The sequence below is a fragment of the Canis lupus genome, chromosome 2 (genome assembly GCF_048164855.1).
Source record: "Canis lupus baileyi chromosome 2, mCanLup2.hap1, whole genome shotgun sequence".
NCBI classification, from domain to species: domain Eukaryota; kingdom Metazoa; phylum Chordata; class Mammalia; order Carnivora; family Canidae; genus Canis; species Canis lupus.
The window spans coordinates 50,247,963-50,273,474 of record NC_132839.1 but is presented as its reverse complement, the minus strand read 5'-3'; the positions used below and the strand labels follow the sequence as shown (position 1 = coordinate 50,273,474).

At 40.3% G+C, this 25,512-nt stretch overlaps 1 protein-coding gene across 5 annotated transcripts in view; it reads left to right on the top strand.

Moving 5' to 3' along the window:
• The window catches only part of SV2B (synaptic vesicle glycoprotein 2B), a 173,394-nt gene that overhangs the window by 68,556 nt on the left and 79,326 nt on the right, over positions 1–25,512 (top strand). Inside the window, exon 2 of one of the 5 annotated variants that reach the window (XM_072798832.1) lies at positions 4,769–4,899. The exons of the other annotated variants lie outside the window; for them this stretch is intronic. The gene's annotated coding sequence lies outside the window, so the exon portion shown is untranslated. The remainder of the gene's footprint in view (positions 1–4,768; positions 4,900–25,512) is intronic. 5 annotated transcript variants of the gene reach the window in all.

The window sequence follows — 25,512 nt, the reverse complement described above, 5'->3', positions numbered from 1 at the left end:
CTTTTTTGTATGCATAAAAAGGAAACGGAGAAAATACTACCTAGCTTAAGAAAGTCTCTGATGCTATGGAATTATTATTCCCATGGTTCTGGGATTCTTTCATACTGTCAGTTTTAATCAGGGTATGGCCGGATGAGAACATAATATATATAGATAGCCAATGAGATTTTACTATTGAAGGAAGAGGGGCTGTATGGAATTCTCCCTTCTTCATATCATTGGATTGAACTCTATTAAATTTTTTTAACTTTCAAGCAATTTATCCCATTATGTAGTTAAGAGCATGCATCACATTTTCTGGTCATACCTGGGCACTACGATGGATTTGCTACACATCCTTAGGCAAGTCATTTAACTTCTCAGAGCTTTAGTTTTTCCCTCTGAAAAATGGGGATGATGGTGACTCCCACCTGGAAAGGTTAAAGAATGTTTGTAAAATGCTTAGAAAGATGCCTGGAACATAGTAACTTTTCAATAAATGCTACCTATTAGTATCTTGCTTGGGTATAATGAACAGATGGTAGATGTTGTGAGATTTGATACATGGGTATCAGTTATTTTTTGGGGAAAATTTTGGCCTTGGTAAGCTCTTTAAAATGTCCCTTGGAATCTTCCCCCAAAGTCCTGCTAGTAGAACCTATACTGCGTTCTGATTCACCACCCCAGAACTTTCTATTCTCCCATTTCTTTTTTCTTTAGCTTGTTTTTTTCCATTGCTAGTCAGCTGCTTCTTCCTTTGTGAGCTTGGAAAGTGCTTACTCATGACTTCCCTGCTACTTCAAAGCCATATGTTTCATTTTATCAGTGGCATCCAACTTATCTATCTGACCTTCACCACTTTATTCAGAATTCAAGCAGTCAGAGGCAATTGCCCTTCAACTCCTCAAACGTTTGCTTGGAAACTCTAAGCCAAAATGTCACCATGGTGCCTTAGGATTTCTCAGACTATTTTGCGTAAATGTAGACAAAATATGCATATGTACTTGGTATACTAATATTAGTAGAATAAAATTATTATGCATTTGCTTCAATTAAGATAAATATTTATAGTATTTCTTTCATTTTTTAAGGAAGTATAATGTTAGAAATTATTCCATCTTGTCATGGAAACTTCTTTTTTTTGGGTTGGGAGGGGGAAAGGGTAGAGGGAGAGAGAGAAAAAGAGAGAGAGAGAATCTCAAACAGGTACCATGCCTAGTGTGGAGCCCAATGTGAGACTCAATTTCATGAAACTGAGATCATGAGCTGAGCCAAAAATCAAGAGTCAGACACTTAACCGACTGAGCTACCCTCAGGCACCTCTATCATGGAAACTTCTGAACCAGATGTTCTCTCCATCCAGTTGAATATCAACTTTAAGACATTTAAGGGAAAAAAAAACCCTAAGAATCAAATTTATTTTGATTTTTAATTCACAAAGATCTGCAGCATATTTCTATTTTGTTTTGGTTTGTTTCTGTTTGCATCTATTTGGCTTTTTGCATGTAGTCCTTTGACATGATACAGATGGCATTTTCCTTCCTTCATTTAAATAAATAATCAGTGGGCTTGACCTGTAAGATATGCAGATGTCTCCCACACACTGATAAATGTCCTGGTCTTATGAGTCCAGAGCTCATAGCTCTATTAGAAGGTATTTTGTTTTTCCCCAGCAAAGCATATGAGAATGAATGAAATGGAATAGAGATGATTCTGCCCTTCAGACCCAAGGTCAGTGTCTTTTGAGATTTCCTGGGGAAATCAGTACATTTTTCAAAAGTCAAATTGCTGAACTGGAAAAGTGATATAATGGTGATTAGGGTGATGATCATGGCTGGCATTTGTTCAACCTTTACCCTGCACTCAGTAAGTCACTGAGCTCTCTGCTATCCCATATGGTAGATCTCATTATCTCTTTTCCCCAGATGAAGGAACTTAAAACTCAGGAGGGTTAAGTAACTTCTCTAAGGTCATGTTGCTGTGGCCAGATTCTGAAACCCACACCCATCACCCCCTAATGAGGCTGACCAATGTGTCCTGATAACCCAGTGGGGTATGGTCAAACCCCTCCAAAGATAGGCTCCTGCCTATCTGAGGTTCTCTAAGACCCCTGCTCCTTTTCTCTCCTATGTTAATTACTTATAAATATATAATTTATAAATTAGGGATTATTACACTGTGGTATATTTCTTCTTTAAACAAATGTGGGTGTTGGCAAGAAATTTCCTGCTTACTTTCTCCTAACAAAATATGCCCTGGCCAATCTGAATATTTGTTAGTGAGATGTGAAATGAAAGGCTGAGACTGGTTTCTTTTACACCCGAAGCTGGTACATACAGGTCTTCAGGGGACCCATTTGACAGCTCACTGTCATAAACATGTTTTCCTTTATGTAAATAGAACTAATGATATAGTTTAAATTTCTTTATGCTTTGCCAGAAGTGAGATAAAGCATTGAGCAAGAATTATTTGTAAAACATGTTATAGGGGAGCAACATCATGATAAATATAAAAATCATTATGTATGGAGTTGGTCAAAGCTAGTCTCAAAGCTCAGCTCCACTACTTACTTGCTTTGTGTTCTTTAGCAAGCCACCTAACCTCTCTGAGACTTGGTTTTCTAATTTTTAAGAGGAGGTAAGCTCATCTACCAGCAGAATTATTGAATAAGCTGTAGAAATGTGAAAAGATTTATGTGCTTAATGAACTTTAAAAAATAAGACTCATCTTTTTTAGGCAGTTAACTTGGAAGCATGATGCATCAACCAAATACACAAAAGAAATTTATTTGGAGGACTTGTTTACCTTTGTAAAGCACATATTGTTTTTGCACTAGAAAGAGATGATTGTTTGAGCATGCTGTATTCTTATAATGAGTGCAGAAGTCCTGAGTCACACATAAAGCATACTTTAAAGAAAAACTGACAGGCATCAACATTTCACAGGCATCCATCCCTGGATGTGTGAATATTGCATTAAAAAAATCTACTGGCATTATGCTTTGTGGCATATTGTTGGAGGTGAATAATTTATCTGGTGTGACTGCTTGAGGAAATATTTCTCCATATCTGCAAGTGAATTCTTCTTTCTCATTTCTCAATAGATACATTGCATAGGTAAAATGAATTCTATAATGCTCTTAAATGTTTCTCAGTAAAAGATAAATTTCAGAGTCTCACATTTAATCAATTATTTTCTACTTGACAGCAGAGTAGGAGAGCATTCCAACCAGCTTGCTCACCAGCATCAGAAAACAGCAGGTAAAGGTCACTGTCCAATGTGCTGAAAGCTGCTACTGCTTTTGAAATAAGTAGCCCTGCTTATAAAATCCAAAATTTAAAAATCTTTTGCAGTGTGTAATTTGACAGATAACATCTGTCAAATACTGGTTTGATATCCAGAAGAATAGTGATAATCTTGAAATTATTTGATTTTATGTTTTTTATTGCAACAGTAAATAAGAATTTCTCCTGCTACAAAAATAAATGGACTTGTATAATTTTAGTGAGTGTAAATTATAACTAATTTAATAATTTTAAATATTCATTTATTAGGAAACAGCACTTGGGATTTGTGGGATTCTTTTCTGCACAGAACTCTGACTCTATGTATTTTTTAAGGCTGGCATTTTGATGCTTAGAGCTTTTGAAGAAAAACTGAACCACATAAATGAAAGTTAAGCTAGCTCTGATTCACTATATTTGGATTTAATTTAAAATATAATGTCAAAAACTACAAAATAATAATAATGAAATTAACTGATACTCATAAAATATTCAAATGTAAATTACTAAGAAATTTTGGGCTGAAAGCTTAACATGTTGTATGAAGACTATATATTAGCTTTGATTCAGTTATTTTATTTGACCAATAAGTTTTCCTATATTCACCTTATTTTAAAAGTCATAATTACAGAATCACAAATACAGAGGGCAAACCGGTGGTTGCCAGATGGGAGGACAGTGGGGGTATGGGTGAAGTAGGTTAAGGGGATTAAGAGGTACAGACTTCTAGTTATAAAACAAAGAAGTCATGAGGGGAAAAAGTACAGCATAGGGAATATAGCCAATAATATTGTAATATTTTCTGGTGACAGATAGTAGCTACACTTACCATGGAAAGCATAGGGTAATGTATAGAATTGCTCAGTCACTATGTTGTACACCTGTAACTAATATAACCTTGTGTGTCAATTATATTTTAGTTTTTTAAAAAAGGAATAATTATAGAGAGATCAAGTGAGATAAGCAGAGCTCTATGACTTGCCTTCAAGGGGCCAAGACAGGTCCCAGGAATATGTCTGTTGGTTGAGTATATGCTTTAACCATTTGAGTCCTGAGAATTGGGAAGCCAGAGGAATGCCTTTTACTCTGAACATGAGTGTATGGTTTGGATGGTGAAAGTTATCTAACGGCTTTTTTTAAAAGAAATTTATTGGGAAGCTCTTTTATAACCCACCAACTATTAATATAGGCTGCTTTTCTTATTGTTCTCATGACCTAGTTTTTAATTATCTGCATTCTCTTTCTTACCTTAGTTTTTTTTCTCCGTATATTTTCTCCTCCTCTGTTCCTTTTGTGGATCACATTTAATCCATGGCACACTGTCATAATTGGTCCTTGGAAAGATGTTCTGTGTTTTGGAATCTAGTTATTGTCATTCTTTCCTCACCTCCATTCCATTTATCTCTTCTCAGATGCATCCACTGCAACATATTTAGCGAGACCACCTACATAAATTCTTAAAATATAATCATCATTTTAAAAACAGATTTAATTTGTTTATCTAGAGAACACAAATGGGAGGGGCAGAGCGAGTGAAAAAATCTCAAGCAGACTCTCCACTGAGTGGAAAGCCTGACATGGGTCTCTACCTCACAACCATGAGATCATGACCTGAACCAAAACTAAGAGTCACAAGGTACCCCTCATCATTTAATTTTTTATATTTTATATACAAAGATGGCATGGCATCATACTTTTGTTGTTTCTTCCTTTTTTGTTCAATGCTATTTTAAAATATCTACCCATGCTAATCTATATGTGCTAATGTATATATGTGCATATGTTTATATGTATTTCAATGCTTCTGACTTTATGAAGTCAATTTTCTCTAAATTAACTTACCAATACAATCTAATCATAAGAAAATCCTCCGTTTATATATAATGTTGCAATCTTATGCATGAATATGGTAAATCTCTCCATGTAATATATAACATAAAAGTGTTTTTTGGCAGAGTTTTAGATTTTCTTCATAAAGGTCTTATACACTTATTTTTAGAATAATTCCTTGATACATGTTAGATTTTATTGCTGTTGTGTATATTATCTTATTCCATATTATGTTTTCTTGTTAGTTACTGTTGATAAAGAGAAATGTTATTTATTTTCGTATGTTGACCTTTTATCTATCAACCTTGAATTATTACATCTAAATGTATAAACTACATGAGAGATCACATCATCAATAATGCTCATTATGCCTTGTTACTTCCAATGTTTTCTGTTTTTTTTTTCCCCTTCGATTTTCTTGCCTAATTGCACTGATGAGGGCCTCCAATACTCTGCTGTACAGTTGTGGTAAAAGTGTGTATTATTTTCTTGATCTTAAAGTGAATGAATATAAAATTTTCTCATTAAGTATGTTGTTTCCTGTAGGTTTTTGGTAATGTGTTTATATATAGTCACAAATACTTTTTCATTAAGTTCCAAGAATCTTCAATTTTCCATTTTTGTTTTTTAAAATATTTTATTTAGTTAGTTGAGAGAGAGAGAGAAAGAGCAAGTGTGAGTGGGAGAAGGGACAGAGGGAGAGGGAGAAGCAGACTCTGCACTGAGCATGGAACTTGATGTGGGTCTTGATCCCATGATCCTGAGATCATGACCTGAGCCAAAATCAAGGGTCAGATGCTTAACTGACTGAGCCACCTAGGCATCTTCCCATTTTTATTTTATCTTTCTCCCAGACATAGAATATTATTTTTCAGACATATAATGTTGATTTCTAATATTATTGCTTTAAGGTCAGAGACTAATATGTATGAAGTTTCTGTTGTGGTGTGGTACATTGTAAATTTTTGCAAATATTTTGTATGTATCAACACACCTCTACACAGAAACTTTTTTAGTTCTTCTATGAAATGACTTTGTGTTTGCCTTATCGTTTTCTGAGAAGGAAGTATTAAAATCTCCAGCTACAATGGTTGATTTATCTACTTTTTTCTGTAGTTTTATCAGCATTGCTTCATATATTTTGATATGGCATTATTAAGAACATTAGGGTCATGACTATTATAATTTCTTGATTTAGTATTTCATCTACCAGTATAGATCATATGTATTTATCCTTATGATAATTTTTACCCAAGTTTTATCTAGTCTAATGACAGTTATTACTGTGAATTTCTTTTGTTTCATATTGTTTCATTCCTTTATTTCAACTGACAAAGACTCCCTCCTGAGCAAACGTCTCTCAGGCCCTTTTTAACCCTCTTCTTGACTATACCTTGACCTTGGCCTGCTAATCTTTGTAAATATGACCTCTTGAATTTAGTGTTTCTATTATAAGATCTGAGGTCTCACTGAACTTTATCTGCAAAAATGAGATAATATCAGATATCAGTACATATTTTACAGTGGATGTGATAAGAAATTAATGAAATAGTGTATAAGACATGATATTCTTGATGTGTTTATGAACAAGAGAATATGCATTGCCCCTACAGCTCTAAAATTTTTGATAAAATTATTCCTTTTACAAAAGGATGGGAGGAAAACTGGAGAGAAGGTGATGTTTTCTTCTGTTTCACAAGGTTAGGGAATTTGCTGTGATTTTTCCCATTTTAAAAAACCATAGGGGCACCTGGCTGGCTCAGTCAATAGACCACACAACTCTTAATCTCAGAGTCATGAGTTTAAGCACCATATTTGGGCAGCGAGCCTACTTAAAAAAAAGCAAATAAAAACAAAAAAAACAAAGTTTTTCTTGCTGTGGACAATTAATAACTTTTAGCAGCTTCTTTTTATGGAGTGGGCCTTAGGGACCAGAATGTGATTCCTAGCTTGAAACCAAGTCATGCTGTTTGCCAAGTGCCTGCTGTGCAGGCTCCTGAGCCTGGGCAGAATGGATGTTGTTTTCCGTTGCAGCAAGTTGGCCTGGACAGTTCACACCTGTCATTTTCAGGCATGTTACTCTCATACCTTACATTTTTGCCCATTTTTTTCCTTTCTGAAGTTAAAAAAAAGCAAATCTAGTCATTATTATCTGTCTGTTAATACTTGGTGGTCACTTTGACACATTAAGGTGTCTGTTCCTTGGGCATCTGTGTTTGCTCAACAAGGTGCCCCTATTCAGCTCTTGGAAGTGAATGAGTAGGGGAGAAGACAGCAAGCTGGAAGGGAGCTCCTGCAAGCGCTGTGGGAGGGGAGATTATTCAGGGAGTTTTTGCCATACCAGCCTGATGCCCTGCCATATAGTAGTACCTCAACAAACATTTGTTGTACCCTGTTGACCTGATGGGTATGATTAGCCTCTTATTTCCAACAAAGTAGGGCTAACTTTACTTTGCCCTGACATTTTCCAAACTGAATATTAAAAAAGAACAAGAACAAAAGCACCATCAGAGCCAGGGAGCCCCCTCAGGAAGACCCAGACCACCTGCAGTTCCTTCTCTCCCTTGGAACAGAGCAGATGGTGGCTGCACTTGCCAGGTCTAAGCAAGAAGAGGCAGATCTGAGAGTGGATCCACATCATGCATTTTGAAAATGTTAAGGCCTTTGAAGACAACCATATATATGAGAAAAGCAAAAACACTTTGCCAACACAGAATGAAAGCACCCATCATCTCAAGTTGCTTCACATCCTAGTTCTGGAAAGCACTCAGCTTTCATAACTGTCCATTTATATTAATGTGAGGACTAATTCTCAAGCAGAAATGCTTGTAAAATGACCCCAAAAGAGATCACTGGAATAGATTTAAGTGGTATGAATGTACTTATCGGCTCAGAGACAGCAGGCCAGAAAAATATTTTGTTTTCCTCCACCTTATAGCACGTTTAAGTATATCACACTTAGATTATAACCTCATGGACCCACCAAATGTTCTCCTCCTTTTACAGTGAAAATGCAGAAATTGCAAACCTGTGTTTGTATTAGCTAACTAATCACTAAGGTATAGATGAGTCAGAGAGCTTTCTTTCTCATAGGAACCTGGCCAGGGCACTGGGATGCTGTAATGGATGGCCAGTGCAGGACAGAATCATATTTGGGTTGAGTCAGCTGAGATCAGTTGAGGGCAGTTTTTATTAGTGTCTTGTACTAGGGAGATTAGCAGAGAGAGAAGTCCTGGAGAGAGAAGACAATGTTACAGTTAAGCAGAAATGGTACAATAGAAAAGCAGGGAGCTCTGGCTTCACCACTCGAGTAACGATGAACAGAGCAATGCCCATGGAAAGAGAAGGCTCTGTGTCCACCCCCCCTCTCCTCTGCCTTGTAAAAGTGTGACCATGGGCCAGCCCACTCATGTCTCTGGGCCTCATGAGCTTCAATTCCTGTTTTGATGAAGTTGGGATAGTGCCTGTGGGCAGCCGGGTTGCTTCCAGCTTGGGGTGATTGAGAGTAATCTCATCTGGAAACATCCTCATGATCACACCCAGAAGTAATACTTAATCTGAGCACTCCATGGCCCATTCAAGTTAACACATAAAATGAACTTTCACTACCTTCTAGGGTGGTGGGCAGGTTAGATGCAAAAGTACAGATAAAGCATAGCAGAGTGCCTGACACTTGATGGTTACCTGCTCTAGCTGTCTTTATCGGGTTATGGATGTTGATATTGTTACCTAGGTACATTTTCTGTCAGCAGAATTGAACAGCCTGGGAGAAGGCTGGCATTCTGCAGTTCTTTCTATTCTATTATAGCTGGAACAAAATATGTATATCTCTTTAAAAAAAAATCTGCAAGCCTAGAAAATATCCATACAAAGGAAACTGTTTAAGTGCTTTAGACTTCGTGCTCATAATAATTTATTAAAGATCTGCTACTAAAAGTGTCTTCTTTCAAAAATAAATCAATAGTTCACACATAGCCCAAGACACTAGAATTATCTTCCTCTTGCTAGAAATTAGTCATGGAAAGAAAAATCACATTTGATGTGTTTGTGAAACATTTATTCACTCTCCTATGTCCTGGGCAAGGCATGGGTGTAAAATGATGCAGAAAACATCAGTCTAGGGGATGCATATAATTCTATATAAAGAATTAAGGAATGAAAATAAAGATGCACTAAGTGCTGGTGCATTACAGAGTTACATAGAAAAGCTGGAAATGGGGCAGCCCTGGTGGTGCAGCGGTTTGGCGCCGCCTGCAGCCCAGGGTGTGATCCTGGAGACCCTGGATCAAGTCCCACATCAGGCTCTCTCTGTATGATGCCTACTTCTCCTCTGCCTGTGTCTCTGCCTCTCTCTCTGTCTCTATGAATAAATAAATAAAATCTTAAAAAAAAAAAGAAAAGTTGGAAATGACATGTTATATCTAGGTGGGTGTTAGACAAAGGAAGAGGCATTTGAATTGTGTTTTATAGGCTAATAGGACACTCCTTGAATATGTGGGACCCTGTGGGGTGGAAGGAGGCATGAACTAGGAGACAGGCTCTGGAATATGGCTACAGATGAGGCAAGTAGCTGAGGCTGGTTGTAAGGCCCTCCATGCCAAGTTAGGGAGTTTGGATTTGATACTGCAGCCAAAGGAGGAATATTGTAGAGCCATATGCATTTGGCACATATGCCTTGGAGAAACAGCAGAGACAGAGAAGGAAAATTGGCAAAGTTATGAATTATCCTCTATTTATATATCAACCAAATTTTTTTTTTTTTCTGGCTGAGAAAGATGTGCCTACTGAGGTTTGTCAAGATGACATTGCATTAAAATAAGGGCTATGCCATTTGTGTCTGTTAATGTGTAAAAGTGTCTCTATGAAGTAAGTCTAAAGGGGACAAAGAGGAAGAGAGCTCTGGGATTCTAGCCAAGCACAGGGTCAGGCAGGTAATAAGAACAATGACTGTTTTTCACATAGTACTGGTGACTTGCCTGGCTGTGACACTTGGCCCTACCACACAGGGCAGTTGAGATCTAATCCCAGGGCTGTGGGATCTTGTCCCTCTTCTGCTCAGTCTGTCAGCCCATAGATGCTGGTCTTAGCTGGTAACAAATGAGGAAGGCCTGTATGCCCTGCTCCTGATAGATTTAGGAGTGAGTCTGGCTTTATCAAAATATCACACTCCTTCCCAGAGAGTCAGTATCAATTAACATAAAAGAATATTCTCATCACAGTTTTTAATAACAAAAAAACGTTGCCATAAAGAGGAGAATGGATCATTAAAGAGAAGAGTACAGGGGAATACGATATGGCAGTTAAAGTAAGTTAGCTAGAACTACATGGGGGAACCTGGGTGGTTAAGTGTCTGGGTGCAGGCTATTAATTTCAGGCCCACTTGCTGATGAGGAAGTAGCTTTGAACCACTGAGGAGGAAAACTATTCTTTTCCTCTATCCATCTTAGGTTCATTGGCCAGGGCCCTGTCAACTAAACGCTGGAGACAGGTTAACAACAAAAACAAATTGAAGCTCTGGGACAAGTGCAGTGTGCGTACACATGGGTGGACTCCAGGATGAGAAACTCAAAGAGGTGGTTAGAATTTGGGCTTAGATAGCATCTTAGCAAGACAACAATACATTCTGAGAGAAGTGACAAAAGAGAAGGAGTTTGAGCTTCTAGGGTGCAATATTGTGGGAAGGCAAATATGGGGAAACTAATGGAAAGGAAAGACTTGTTACTAAGATTTGTGATGTAGATTCCTCCCATGCCGCCTCAGGCTGATAAGAGTCTAGAATTGTCTACGGTGATTAAATTCTGTCCTTCCTGCTAGAAAGGAAAGAGGGGACATCTTTACAGATTTAAGTTCTGCTTTCAGGCAAATGGGAGAGGGCAGAGAGCTTTTCTCATATCTGCTTCTTCTCAATTGTCTTCAGCTGAAAATAATTGATATGCCAAAGTGGTATATTTGGGGGTGGCACATTCTGCTGCTCTTCAGAACATAATGTGGCAGCTGGGTGGTTAGGTGTGCTTCTCGTTGACCAGGGACTAGGTGGGGCTGGGCCCAAGTGCCAAGGGAATTCAGATATTTGGCCCATCTAGAGAGGCAAGCTCTGATAGCTCAGAGTCTGGCTTTCTTCTGAACTGTTACCACTGATCAGGACTTTCCATATTTATGTATCTGAGGTGCATTCAAAAGTTTGGGGACTGCCTTGATCCTACACAGATTCAGACATCTCTTACTGCTTATGTGCTGGTATTTGATAATTTACGTAGAGCTAAGGTTTCTGCTGAGAGAATCAGATGTTTAATTTTTATGTCTGTTCTTTGTGGCCCATTTCACTGAGATCCAGGTGGAATTGCTCTGTCAGAATCAAGCTTTTGACCTTTGAAATGCTATTTCTAGAATTGATAAGAATGGTGAGATACAGAGAGTTTAGAGAGATTTATTGAGCCATATGACCTTGAAACTTGTTCATATATACTGGTTCTCCCCATCATTTGAAAGTAGAGCATTTCTATGAAATCCTTCATGGGCCAAAATGATGTAAAACAAAAAAAGCAATTCCATTAATTTATATGGGAAAATTTTTGAGCATTCCCAGACCCCCAAAATAACATCTCAGACTTTTCTGATACTTTAGGACACATCTTACTAACAGAAGATTTATTTTATGCACAAAATAAATTGAGATCAAGCACAGCTACTCATAGATCGTTCAAAGCTCTGGTGCTTGGTGCTTAGATGCTGTGTGGAGTTCTGGGGAAGGATGTTGGTGAGGTGAGGGGGGCACTCTTGCTGCTTGGGGTGCATGCTGTCTCTATAACGACCTATTGCAAAACAACCCCAGAATGCTAGTTTCATGTTTTTCACAAAAGCAAGAATCTTCTCTGGATTTCTTTTGGTTAGTGAAAACAGGCAGGTCTTTCTTAAAGGCAAAGTGGTGTAAAGTGAACTTTCAAAAAGAGGGGAATATCTGCAGTTAGAAGAAAGGCAAATGCCAATTGCTGTTGATGACTTTTTGAACACATTTGCCCTGGAGAGAAGGGAAGAAACTTCAGAGGGGCTGGCGGCGACTGTTAGCGGCTGTTGGAAACTCCAGTGTGTCAATGAGGGCTTTCACATGGTCAGTGGTGGCAAGACCTGGCCCAACTCATTAAAGGCAGGTACATGAGAAGGTCCAATGGACTGGACCCGAGTTGATTTATCTTACATAAATAAATTGAGAGCCATTCTCATTTTCTTTAGATGTATCACCAAGTCTGAGCATCAAGGAGAAGGAATAATACAAATGTCGTAAGATAACTATTTTGTGTTGGCTATAGTTTTTGGGAAATGGACATCCTGGCCCCTCTGTTCTGAATGCTCCCCCACACCCCACACCCTGTATCCATCTGACTACCTCCTATTTATCTTTCTAAGTGAAACTCAGATTTCATCTCTGGGAAGCAAATCTTCAGATACAGTGAATCTCCCCTCCTGGGGACTATATTGTACTAGATTGGGTTCAGGGCACGCTATCCCAAAAATGGCACCTTGGCATGTGGAATATTTTAAGCAGAAGGGGCTTGAGAAAAATGGCATAAGCAGGAAAGTCACTGTGACCTGCCGTTCTTTGCCTTTCTTCCCTAAATGGGTCATAAAAACCACATGTGAGAGGTGTCCTTCCTATACCCAGAGGAAAGGACCATGTTTATCTTTGAAGCCAAAGGAAGCCTGAGAAGAGTCCTAATAGGCCTTGCTAAGTTTCCCTCAGTTTACTACACTTCTCTCATGTTCTTTAACCTATCATATGTCTACCCAGCTGGCCACTCTTCATCAAAGCTAGCATAAATATACTCAGCTACAAGTGTTTCTTTGGGTCTTCATTTCCTTAGAAGGGGTCCCATGTCACATAAAGTTCATATTAAATAAATGTGTAGGCTTTTCTCCTATTAATATGTCAGTTTAATTTTCAGACCCAACCCTAAAAGGGTTGGGAAAACTGTTTCCTCCCCTACATACTACCTCTGAATCCTCAAGTTTGACATCAATTGAGGGGATAGCTTTTATTTTTAAATATTAATATTGCACTTATTGCATAAGAACCCCTATTCTAAGCACTTCTACACATACTCATTTAAGTCTCATAGTGACCCCACGATGTAAGTACAAATATTCTCTGTTTTACAGATGAGAATAATGAAGCCACGAGAGGTGTAGTATCTTGCCCAAGGGGACATAGCTCATAGTAGTAGAGCTGAGATTCAACTTTGGGTAGTCTACCTATGGAATCTGTGTTCATAACCAGTGCGCCACGGTGCCTCTCCCTAAATGCTACAGCCTACTAACAGCTACCTTGCATCCATATGGATCTCCTGATCCTGCCTCATCTGCAGTCAAAGCTGGTTCTCCCACGCATTTTATCCCCCGTCACTGTCCATGGCTACTCTATCATCAGAACTGCTCAGGCCCACATATCCTTGATTTCTTGACTCTTCTCTTGCAGTCACACTCACATCTGATTCATCTGCAAATCCCGGTGGCTTTCCCTTCAATGGTTGAGCCCCATCTGGCAGTTCCTAATGCTTCCCTTGTGACTGTGCTGGGCTAAGCCACTGCTGTTGCTGGCCTGGATGATGGCAGGGCATTCTGCCTATTAGCTTCCCTGCTTCCTTCCTTGTCCCTCCACCCCTGGCCGATTCCCAGCACGGCAGCAGCCAGTGTGAGCCTTCTGAAATCTGTCAGATCATGTCACACTTCTGTTCAATATCTTTCATTGTTCGTGACTTTACACTTGCACCCTTTACATGAAATACTCTTTAAATATCTTCATGGCTTAACTCCCGTATTTCCAGTTTCTACTCAAATGCCAACTTACCAATGAGATCTTCCCTCACCTTCTTACATAAAATAGCTCTATTCTTACTGCTGTGGCTTCCATCCCCCATAACCTGATTTATTTTTATGCACAGCACTCATATAACATTTACATTTACTGATTTGTACATTTCTCACTGCTCTTGCTAGAATGTTATCTCTCTGAGGGCAGAAACTTTGACTCTTTTGCTTAATGCTGTGTCTACAGTGCTGAGAATAGCACTTAGTATATGGTAGATGCTCAATAAATATTTATAGTGTGAACAAAAACGTTAATGAATGAGAGGACTACTTACTTTGTGCTAGTCACTATTATAGTGTGTTTATATACATCATCTCTTTTTAATCTTTCACAAGCCCTCTGAGGGCTTCTAGGTGACTATAGAAAAATAATTTGCCTCCAGCTCAGTTTCTTTATCTCTGAAATGAGCATAATAATAGTACTTGCTTCTAAGAGTTAAGCATGTATAAATCCTAAGAATGGTGCTTGGCACACAGTTCCTGTCCCAGGAACTGAGAAGCAGAGTGGGGGAGTTTAGCACACAGGATTTGTGCTCTTGAGAGCAACACTGGAAGGAATAATAATAATAATAATAATAATAATAATAATAAACAGAGTGGCAAGAGGGAGGAGGTGGCTTCGGTCTCATTACTTCAAGGAATGCAGGAGCTGGAAGGACCCAGTAGAATTGGCTTGCACTGGGGCAAGTGTACCTGGCCTTCATATTCCCACATCACTGAGTCATGTACTCCAGGCTTCTCTGGAAGGGGCATGGCCTCGGGCAAGTCCATTCTCTAGGGTAGAGACAGCCATCCACACTCCCAGGAGCTGGGGAATGAGAGTTGAAGTCTCCAAAGTACGTGAAGGTCAGGGTGCAGCAGGCCAGTACCCCCTCCAATAAACTTTAGTAAATGTTCAAAATCACAGTTTATTACTGCACTGTTTTAAGTGGCAAATGCCATCCTTTTACTACAAGCTGACTTTGAGAGTCAGCTTGCCTGTAAAGATTTAGGATTGGATTTGATCTATGAGCCTTTGTCCCTGTAGACTTCCTCAAGTGGAAGATGTCCAGATGCCTTATTACTTAGGACAGGCCTGAGGTGTCAGTGGGTCTACCTCATCCCCTGTGATGGAGGTGATTTAGAACAACACAAGGCTCACCTTTTGAGCAAAGGTCAGCAGGCTTGTGTGTAATGCCATTTAAAGGAAATCTCCCTCACCCCTAGGGTGCCTCGGTGGTTCAGTCAGTTAAACATCTGCCTTTGGCTCAGGTCATGATCTCAAGGTCCTGGGATTGAGCCCTGCATTGGGCTCCCTGCTCAACAGGGAGTCTGCTTCTCCCTCTCCCTCTGTGGTCTCTCTCCCTCTCAAATAAATAAAAGAATCTTTTAAAAAATTAAAAAAAATATATAAAGGAAATGCCCTTACCACCTGGAATTCTACCATTAGAGGTCCATGATGTATTGAAGCATTTTGAAAAGCATCAAGAGTGTCCTGTTGAAATGCAAATAACCCTGTAAAAGCCAAAGGCTTGAGCTTTCATGATGAAATACCTTTCTATCTTTATTCAAACAGACTATTAAGTATTCCATTTTAAATTATTCCAAATACAGTGATCTTGTTCTGGTTTTGCTTGAATTTCATATGTTTTTAGTGCAAACCATCTGGATTTCTTTTCTTTCTTTCTTTCTTTCTTTCTTTCTTTCTTTCTTTCTTTATCTGGATTTCTTCACTTGAGCATTTTCTTTAAAGGAAGTTGGGGACCAGTAGAACCATGACTTTAGGCTGGAGAAGTGGAGTTTAGTGTGAGATGGGTTCTGGAAGGTAGAGAACTTCTGCTAACTTCCTTACTGTCTCTGAAGCTCATTGTCCCCTTGGTGGAAGGAGTTCTGCCGAGATCTGCATTGTCTAACATTAGCCCTGTGTGGCTATTTAAATTGAATTTAAATTTAAATTAATTCAGAGCCTCAGTCCCACTAACCACTTTTCAAGTTCTCAATGGCCAGTTGTGGCTAGTGGAAATGTTGGGGTTCAGAGCCAACAGCCAAGGAAGAATTCTTGAGACGTCTTTAGTGCAAAAAGGTGGTTTTATTAAAGCATAGGATCAGGACACATGGGCAGAAAGAGCTGCACTGGGGTTGTGAGGAGTGGCTGATAAATAAACTTTCAAGTTGGGAAGGGATGAGGGACAGTATAAGCCTCCAAGGAATTTTGGAAACAAGGTTTCCAGGATCCTGAGGGGGCTAGCTATTGTGAGGAAAAAGTCATTTATTACTGTAGAGAACTGAGCTCCCAGAGGAAGCCCGCTCTGTTTCAAGGACTTGTCAACGGGCTGTAGGCAGTAAGGAAATTTAATTTTTTCTTTTGCCTGTTTCCTACATCAATGGGCAGCACAGAAAGTTCTACTGGACAAGTGCATGAGGATGATTCCTTCATTTCTTGTAAATGTCTAACACTTTTTAGTTTTGAATAAGGGTGTTTGTTTACAAGAAAAATTAACCCACATCTGTGATGTAGGTTGAGAGTTGATGATGGTAGATAAAACTTATTGGGATTTACACACATAAACTGATGCTTATTTATCTATCCAGTTGCTTTCTTCTAACCTTTACCACCACCTTAGGAGCCTGTTATGTTTTTCCCTTTTTTTTTTTTTTTTTGTTTTTACTTTTTTTTTTTTTTTTTTTTTTTTTTGCGGGTGGGGAGGGATGATTTTAAGTAAACTATATGCCATATATGGGGCTTGAACTCATGACCACAAGATTAAGAGTTGCATACTCTACCAACTAAGCCAGCCCAAGGTCTCCTTATGAAACTTTTAAAATTATTTACTTATTTGTTTGTTTATCTGAGAGACAGAGAGAGAGAGCTAGCAGAGGTGGGGGTGGGTAGGAGCAGAGGGAGAGGGAGAATCTTAGGTGGACTTCCTGCTGAGCCTGATGTGGGCCTCAATCCCAAGACCCTGAGATCATGACCTGAGCCAAAATCAAGAGTCAGATGTTCAGCTAACTGAGTCACCCAGACACCCGGAACCGGTTTTTAACAGAGGGGCAAACAGACATTGAAGGGGGTCAAGTAACTTTCAAATCTAAACTCAGATTCAAACCGATGCTGATCTAATGCTGAAAGAGGGGCCCCAGTTTTTGTTTGTGAATAAACATTTGCCTAAAGCTTCCCAACTCACTGTACTTCTGAAAGGTCAGTGATTCTTTATTGCTGCATTTTCTCCTCTTCTCCCTCCTTTGCATCCTCTTCTTCTAGAAGGCTTTATTGTCTTGGTATAATGCACATGATTCTCCTTTCTCAGAGGTAACTATTGCTAATATTATGTTACAGAAGTTCACCCTTCCAGAAGGTTCATGCATATAGCCATATGTATGCTATATCTATATATGGATGCTTCACAGATCCACATGGGGCTGCTCTTCAGAGGCTCGGCTATGGCTCCTATTTTGAATTTCAGTTCAGAAAAGTCAGAAACCCCTTCAGGAATTTCTTTGGACTATAATCAGATTGAAAACTTCCAGTTTGTTGGGGACTTTGGAAGGGCTGTCCATCTGGGCACATTGTGCAAAATGCCCTCTGGGAAGCTAAAGGTCATGCAATCACTTTGAGTGAATGGGGGTGGGGTCGAGGGGATCCATGACTCCTTAAGAGGATAAGGAAGTTGTCTTCTCATTTATCAAGTGATGTGCTCATGAAGTTACAAGTGTTAGACCTGGCTAGTGTACCTGCTGTCTTTTCTCTGGTCTTGATTATACTATAAAGAGAGCAAGTTTAAAGTCAGGGGTGTCCAGAGGAGGGAGGATGGGTCCTCTGATTGATCTGCTGTTCTGATGTTAGGATCCATTATTTTGCTACATCACCCCTAATAGGAAAGAAGACTATGACCCAGCTCTGGGGATGTGCGTCTTTCAGAGAGGCCTGGGAGAGTGAGAAAGGGGCATTTTGGTTGAGACTGCTCTGTAAGAGATGTGAAATGGAATCATAAGCAGCTTTCTTGAAAGCATTCATCTGCTGCAAATTTTAAAAGGTGGGCCTGAAGAATACCTCTGTGGAAAGCATCCTGCGTCAAGAGCCAAGAGTTGCCTCAGTGGGGTGTCTTTCTAGTCTCTGAAACTGAAAGTGGCCAGTGTGATGCCCACCAGGGAAGTGATTTGTCCAGTTCATCCAAACAAAGGGCTGGTTTATTAGGAGCATGTCTATCAAGCTTGAGTGGTCAGCTTGAGATCAACAGCCTAACCAAGGTCTTTGAGCCTAGAGGAAGCAGCTATAGCTTTTCTGATGTGCTAGAAACTGACCAGTGTCTGAGCTGCTTCTTTCCACTTCTCCCGCAGAGACCACTTCCATTTTGCAAACCGTGTGTCTGTCCTACTTATATGCACAACAGCTTGCAAATAACCTCCTTTTCTTTAGATCTCTAGGGGGAATCATTACTGTGTGGTTTATGATGAAGAAAGTGGTATTTTCCCCCTTTGAAATGAAAACAACACTGGATTAGCTGGTTTCAGGGGTGAAAGTTTCTGAAGATCATTCTGTTCATGACACCCGTATATTCACAGAATGCAGAAAGACATTGAGGATTTGGTTTCAAGGCTCCTGATGACAACAGCAGGCTGCTCTGGAGGTGGACCCCAGATGAGGCCTGAGGAGGAACTGTCCTTCATGAGACGCGTTGCAGTGATGTGCCATCTGTTTCTAGAATGATTCTAGTAACAGTGGAGGAGCCCATGAAAATATCCCTGCCAGGTCTTCTCACAATTCATCTTCTTCCCTCCTTGTGTATGACAGCCCTCTATATAATAAGCAATGTAGGAATAGGAGGACAGTGAAGACACATCTTCAAAAAAATGATCTTGCTGTCACTCAGATTCTCTCCTACCTGCCCCTCCTTTTGATCTACACTCTGGATGCCAGGAGATAGCACACGTTCTCTCTCAGAGTTCATTTTCATCTCAAGGGCAGTTTAAAGGATGCTGTGGTGGGTTACCTGGGTCTCTATTGCTCTGGGCTTCAGTTGGGCAGGAGTCCAGTATCCTCTTTATTTTTCTTTTGTAATATTATATTTATTTAAAAAATTTTTAAGGATTTTATTTATTTATTCATGAGAGACACAGAGCGGGAGAGAGAGGCAGAGACATAGGCAGAGAGAGAAACAGACTCCATGCAGGGAGCCTGATGTGGGACTCGATCCTGGGACTTCAGGATCATGCCCTGGGCTGAATGAAGGCTGGCGCTTGACCGCTGAGCCACCCAGGCATCCCCGCAATATTATATTTATTGAGGACTTATCAATGCAAAGTTCTGCCACCTGCTAGGAGACAAAGATGAATGTGAGATGGACCCTGTCCTCAAGGCGCTTAGTGATCTAGGTGGTCAGCTGTGAGGGTAAGCAATGGGACAACACTATTTTTGGTGGTTTAAGTAGAGTTCTTTAAAACATTGACATCATTTGAAAATTGTCCTTGCCAAATATGTAGGAGTAATTTCAACAGTAAGCCAAACAGTGGAAAAGGGTACGTCAAAGATGCATCCCTCAAATAGCCAGGGATGCCAGACAGATAATATGCGGTGTTCTGTGATATTGTGGGGAAACCCGCAGAGCTCTGCAGAGGCTGTGAGGTATGGCATGGTCTCTCTCCAGATTTGTGACCTTGGGCAATGCCCTTGACCTCTCTCAGCTCCTGTTTCCCAAGCACTCTCTCCTCAGACTTTGTGAGGATTATATGAGATTGAGTGAGAAAGCTCCCAACATATACTACGAGCTCATTAAAGGGTTTCTTCCTCTCCCCATCCTTTCCCTGTTACTCTAGGATTTGGAGCAGAGCCCAGAACTGTACAAAACGCTAGGCTGCAGCACTAAATATGTTTGCAATCCTGGCAACATTTTAGCCCTTTCTAATTACAAAGTTTATACTTTGCCAAAGCTGAATTAGGGGCTGGAGGATGGAGAGAAGGGGATGGGGTGCTAATTATGGAGACTAAATACACTAGAGTGGGGGAAGGGGAAGGAGAAGAACCAGAGGGCCCATCACACCCAGAGCCTGAGTAATTCCAGGATAATGAGGAGATGCAGACAGGAATTCGGACATACCGAGGTAATTAAAAAAAAAATTATTATTTCAGGGAAATACACGGGACTGATAAGTACAAGACGAGCTATGAGCCTCTACTTATGCTTTCCCCAAAGTGAGAGGTGTGGGGAGGTTTCTGGCACTGGGAGAGCTGCAGGCTGATGGGGTTCAGGGTGGAGCCATAATTGGACAGCAGGGACCAGGAGACCCTAGCCAAGCAGTGTTGGGTAAGCCCATGGGCCCCAGCCGCAGAGGATGGGAAATGCAGGCGGTTCTGGAGAAGGAGGTATTTGGGCACCTGAGTCATTGCAAGGCTAGAATGTAGCAAAAAGCTGGTTAGTTTCAAGAAAAAAACATACAGGAAGGCTAAGAGGAGCGCACAGGCCAATCAGGGCATCAGGGCACCAGAAGTGCCCATCCTGGCTGTATCGGCTTTCGGACTTGCCTTTGGGGCACATTGGGAAGGTCTTGGATTCTCCTTGATATCATCTCCATCAGTTTGTCCATCTGCCAGTCTTTATGTTCTTCACGGATCTGTATCTTCAAAGTTTTTAGAGATCCAGACTTTTAACCAGAATCCTCTCCTGGAGTAACATATTTGTTTCATGCCAGTTCTGTATTTTTACTTTTTGGGGGGTAGATTTGCAAAGGTTCTAACAAAGCAAAAGATGGAGAATAGCTCATGGGTGAAAAGAAGACTCTATCCTTACAGAAAGACTGTTGTTTTTATATTTAGTAAAATTGCAATCAGCTAGAATATGAGGGCTATGAAGGCAGAAGCTTGTTATAATCTCCTTGGGGTTCATGGCACCTGGCACCCAGCACCTACCATGTAATATAGGAGCCCACCAAAGTACTCATGAAATCAGGACCGACTATCATAATGACAATTCAGTAGGGCTAATCCCCTAGGACAGGGCTACCAGGAAGGGAGTAAATGAAGCCAGGGAGGTGGATAGATTTTCATGAGGGTCTTTCAAGGGCAAATTAAGGACAGTGTTTTGAAGGTCTTGAGAAGCTACTTAAGAGATTTGAGCCACGCTGCGTGGAAGGGGGATGACTGTGTCGAGGGAATCCAGTTGAGCGATGCGCAAGGCTGTGTCAGTGGGGTGGAGCGCAGGGCATGACTCCAGACCTTGTTTGTTTGGCTTCATGTCAAAAGTTAAAAGCAAATAGGGTCAGCTGGCAAAATCTGCGGGCCGCATAAGGAGGGGATCTCTGGCTTTCTTTGATGATGGCCATGGTAGTCTTCAAAGTTATATTCAATTCTATTATTGGTGTAGTTGTCTAAACTATTTGTTCCTTCTCTTCAAGCCAGTCTTTCAACCAGGAGAACTGTTTTTGAATCACATCTATTTGGGGAAGGACAAAAATGTGTCTGAAAGGCGCAGCAGGTTCTAATAGCTCTTCTTGCTCTGGGAGATTGAAGTCCACCAGCAACGTGACCTACCTATAAATGTTCCCTTAGATAGCTCTGTGTTGTGTCCTCTAAGGCTCCTGGTGGATCTGTGTAGCAAAGGGGTTCAATTTTAACAGCTCTTTTCTTTCCAAAGGAAGTATTGCTTCTCAGGAAACAAAACAAAACTTGCTGCCATTCTTTTATCTTCTTCTAGCCTCCTTGAGTGTTGAGACATCAATTAGTTGAATACCCTTTGTTGTCACTCAAGGACCTTCCCAGTCTGGCTCTAACTTCTTTTCCACATTTATCTCCAGCCATCCTCCCAGAATCCTCCTGCACTCCCTCTTGACCCATCAGCTCCCTTGCAGGTACATCATTAGATAATTTGGCATCACCGAAGAAGAACAGAATATGCCACCCCAAAAGATGCCTTGGCCTATTGACTATTTTGAATTGAGCTTACTTAAGAAAGAATTGTTGCAAGAAGGATCCTCAGATTCTCCTTTGTTCCTCTGAAAGCAGGAAATAAATCCCCCTTGTGAAAGATATGCTCCTTGTACCAGGAGGGTAGAAGGAATCCTTGTCACCAAACATAGGGAATTGAGGGCCAAGAGGGCTGTGTGAAGAACACTTATCACTTCTTAACTAATTTACTATCCCAAGATCAAATCGCTTCATCTGGTCAATTCTTCACAAATTTATTGTTTCTTTGTCTAAAAGGTTTAAAAGCTGCCTGCTTTGGTCACTTGAGTATCATATTTTTATAGTGCTCCTCTACATACAAAATTAAAATTTTTTTTCCTGTTAATCTATCTTATGTCAATTGTTAGGTCAGTCAAAGAACCTAGAAGGAAGAATGGGAAAATTTTCCATCCACATTTGCAGGATATAATTTTGTAAGTTTGATCATTTACTTGGGCACGTGTGTTTCTAACTGAACATACCAGGGTTGTGCTCAGTTGTTCATGGACAGTATATACTCGTTGTTGAGTGTGCCTGATTGTAAGGTAAAGTGGGATGGTAGAAGAATGTTCTGGTATAGAATAGAGGAACCCAGATCCCAAGGACCTGGGTTGGGGGCTCTGAGTTGTCTGGTGGGCAGGCCCTCTCAGTAGTAGCCAATAGATTCCTGCGCACATGTAAGTTTTTTTTGAGCTGGCAGCAGGAGAGGAAGTAAGGGTAAGGGGGCAGAAGCCTAGTATAGGTGGAGAGTTTGAATCTGACTCTTGAACTTACTAGCTGTATAACCTTGACAAGTGCCTTAGCCTCTCTGAGCTTGTTTTATCTTCTATGGAATAGAGAAATAAGGATATCCATCTTGCAGTGTTGTGAAGTTAAATGAGATGATACATTTTTAGTACTCAAGTGAGAAAATGTTGCATTCCTTCTACTTGGAAGACGGCATTTTCTGTCTGGGTGGTATTTGCCAGTTTTCCATCAATCATGCATGATTCTTGAGACTTTTACCATATTACTGGCAAAGATCAAACATCACCTGTACTCCCATTTAATTAAAAAAATCAACTCATTCTTATTAACAGAATACCTTTACTTAGGAAGGAAACTATATCACTCCTGTAACCATAGGGTAACTATAAAAACAAACACAATGAAAACAACACAGTTTTATGTTACTGATGTTCAGCCAGACACTGTTCCCTGCTAAAAGCTAGAAGCTAATCTTGTTTGTACTTTGTTGCAAAAGGTTCTCACTTTGTTGCAAAAGGGCAATTCACTAGTTAGCAGGTAGGTGGTAGAGCTGTACTGGTCCCCCAAAGAAGATTTTGATGTCCCTGACTATCAAAAGGGATTGAAAGAACATTGAAAATACAATCACCCTTCTTCTCTGTGATTCTATGGTATTTAATGCTATGCTTGAACATCTTTTGAAATGATGTCAGGTCCCACAAAAGATATAGCATCTTCCACTTTGGGAAATGCCAGCCTTAGGCATCAATCATTTAGGAGCACAATATTAGCTCATGACTACAGGGATGTGGGTCAGGGTCAGGATCCCCAGAGAAGGGAGCTGACATAGGGTGGTGGGGAGAGGTGGTCAAGACCCTGGTCTGGGAGTGAGGGTTGGGGGTGGGGATTCAGAGCAGGGTTGCAGCAGAGTGGAGTGCTAAACATCCAGAAGGTCTCACCTCAAAGGCTGCAGATTTGCTGCTCAAGTAGTAGGGTGAAGGTAAGGCTCTTATTGTCATTTTGGCCCTGTTATGCATTGCTGCAGAGGTTAATAAATATGTAGAAATGCAGATCTATGTGTTGGGCATTGATATAACAATAGCTATTTTTGCTGAGCTCTTATCAAATGTTTCTGAACATATTGACTCATTTAATTCTCATAACAACCCAATGAATAAAAATCTGTATTCTTTTCATTTCACACATGAAGAAACTGCAGCCTAAAGGTTAAATAACTTGCTCTGATTTTCTGAGCTTATAAGAAGCAAAGCTGGTATCTGAAAATGTGTGCGGTGGGCAAGAATTTGCTTTATAACATTACCCAGGGCAAGAAAGAACATTAAAAGTGTTTTTCTTCATCAAATCACAAGTAGTGTTGATAAGATGGCCATTATCACTCTTTGTAAAAGCTTCCTTCCCTGCTCTGCTGGACCACTTATGTGGTCCCCTGAACAGAGGGAGTGCCTGGCTCACAGCCCGTGGCTATGGCCACCATGGTCCTTGTTCTTGCTGCTTCTCAGGTCTGCCTACAGGAGCCAGCTTTGCACCATCTGCTAGGCAGTTTTAGTGTGGATGAATACAGTGACACCACTCAACAATTCTTGTTTCTGTTTACGGATTGTACGACTGGGTGGGATCCACGTGGCTGGTCTCAAGGCTGCAGGGTTAATAGTCTCCATAGATGTCCCCAGCTCTTCCCCATCCAGAGTGATGCCTACAAGAGGGACTGGGGTCTCCTCTCAGGGAACTCACTTCCTACTTCTTAGAGTTCCCCTGTCCCAGAGCTTGGGCACCTCATCTACATGTCAAAACACCAGTACCTGTTGTCTTCCCTTTTAGCTTAGCTCCTGGAGGGCCTAATTGTGTGAAGACTGGGTAGGAGCCTTCTTTGGTCTTGCCCTTGAATCGATAACACACATAAATGTCACCTGCTTCCTGAGGAAGGAAGAACATAGGGCAGAGATTCTTGACCTTGAGTAAGCACAAATTACCTGGAGAACTTGCTAGCAAAACAGATTTCTGTCCCCTTTTTGTTTCAGAAGATTTGGAATGGGGTCCAGGAATCTGTATTTATCTGGCACAAAATGATTCTCCTGCAGGTGATTTGAGGACCACACCATGGAAAACATTACTTGCCTTTAGCACACAGAGGAGCCAAGAGGGAGAAAATTAGCATTTCAGGGAGTACCAGGCAAACATTAACATCTTAACAAATCACCCTGCTGGAGACATTTGCATAATAAAAATACATATTTGTAATATATAATATTATGGAAACTACTGGTAAAATGATATGAATATATGATTTGCTTAGCATTTTCCCCTACTATTATAGTGCGATCATTTTCTTCTTTTTTTTAATAAGTCTTTCAAAGAACATAATTTTTATAACATGGTAATATTTAACTGTATGAGTATGTGAACATTTATTTACCTATTCCCCATTATTTAATATATGCTTGTTTTCCAGGTTTGATGTTCTAAATAATGCTTTGTTTTTTTGTTTTGTTTTGTTTTTAAAAATTTTATTTATTTATGAGAGACACACAGAGAGAGGCAGAGACACAGGCAAAGGGAGAAGCAGGCTGCATGTAGGAAGCCCAATGTGGGACTCGATCCCGGTCTCTAGGATCATGCCCTGGGCTGAAGGCAGCGCTAAACTGCTGAGCCACCCGGGCTGCCCTAAGAGATAGGACTTTAACTCAGGTTCTCTATCCTGTGATCTGGTGATCTTTCTCTTACCCAGCTTACAATGTTTTATACTGAGTCCTCCTGACCTCTCTCAGCACTCATTTTTGATATGACTTACACAATTAGGATGGGAACTTAAGGAAGAGGTGCCTGCAAAGCTAACTGACCCATTGAACATCTGATTACTACCCACTGGAGTTTGTTGACTACCCTACCTCTTGTTCA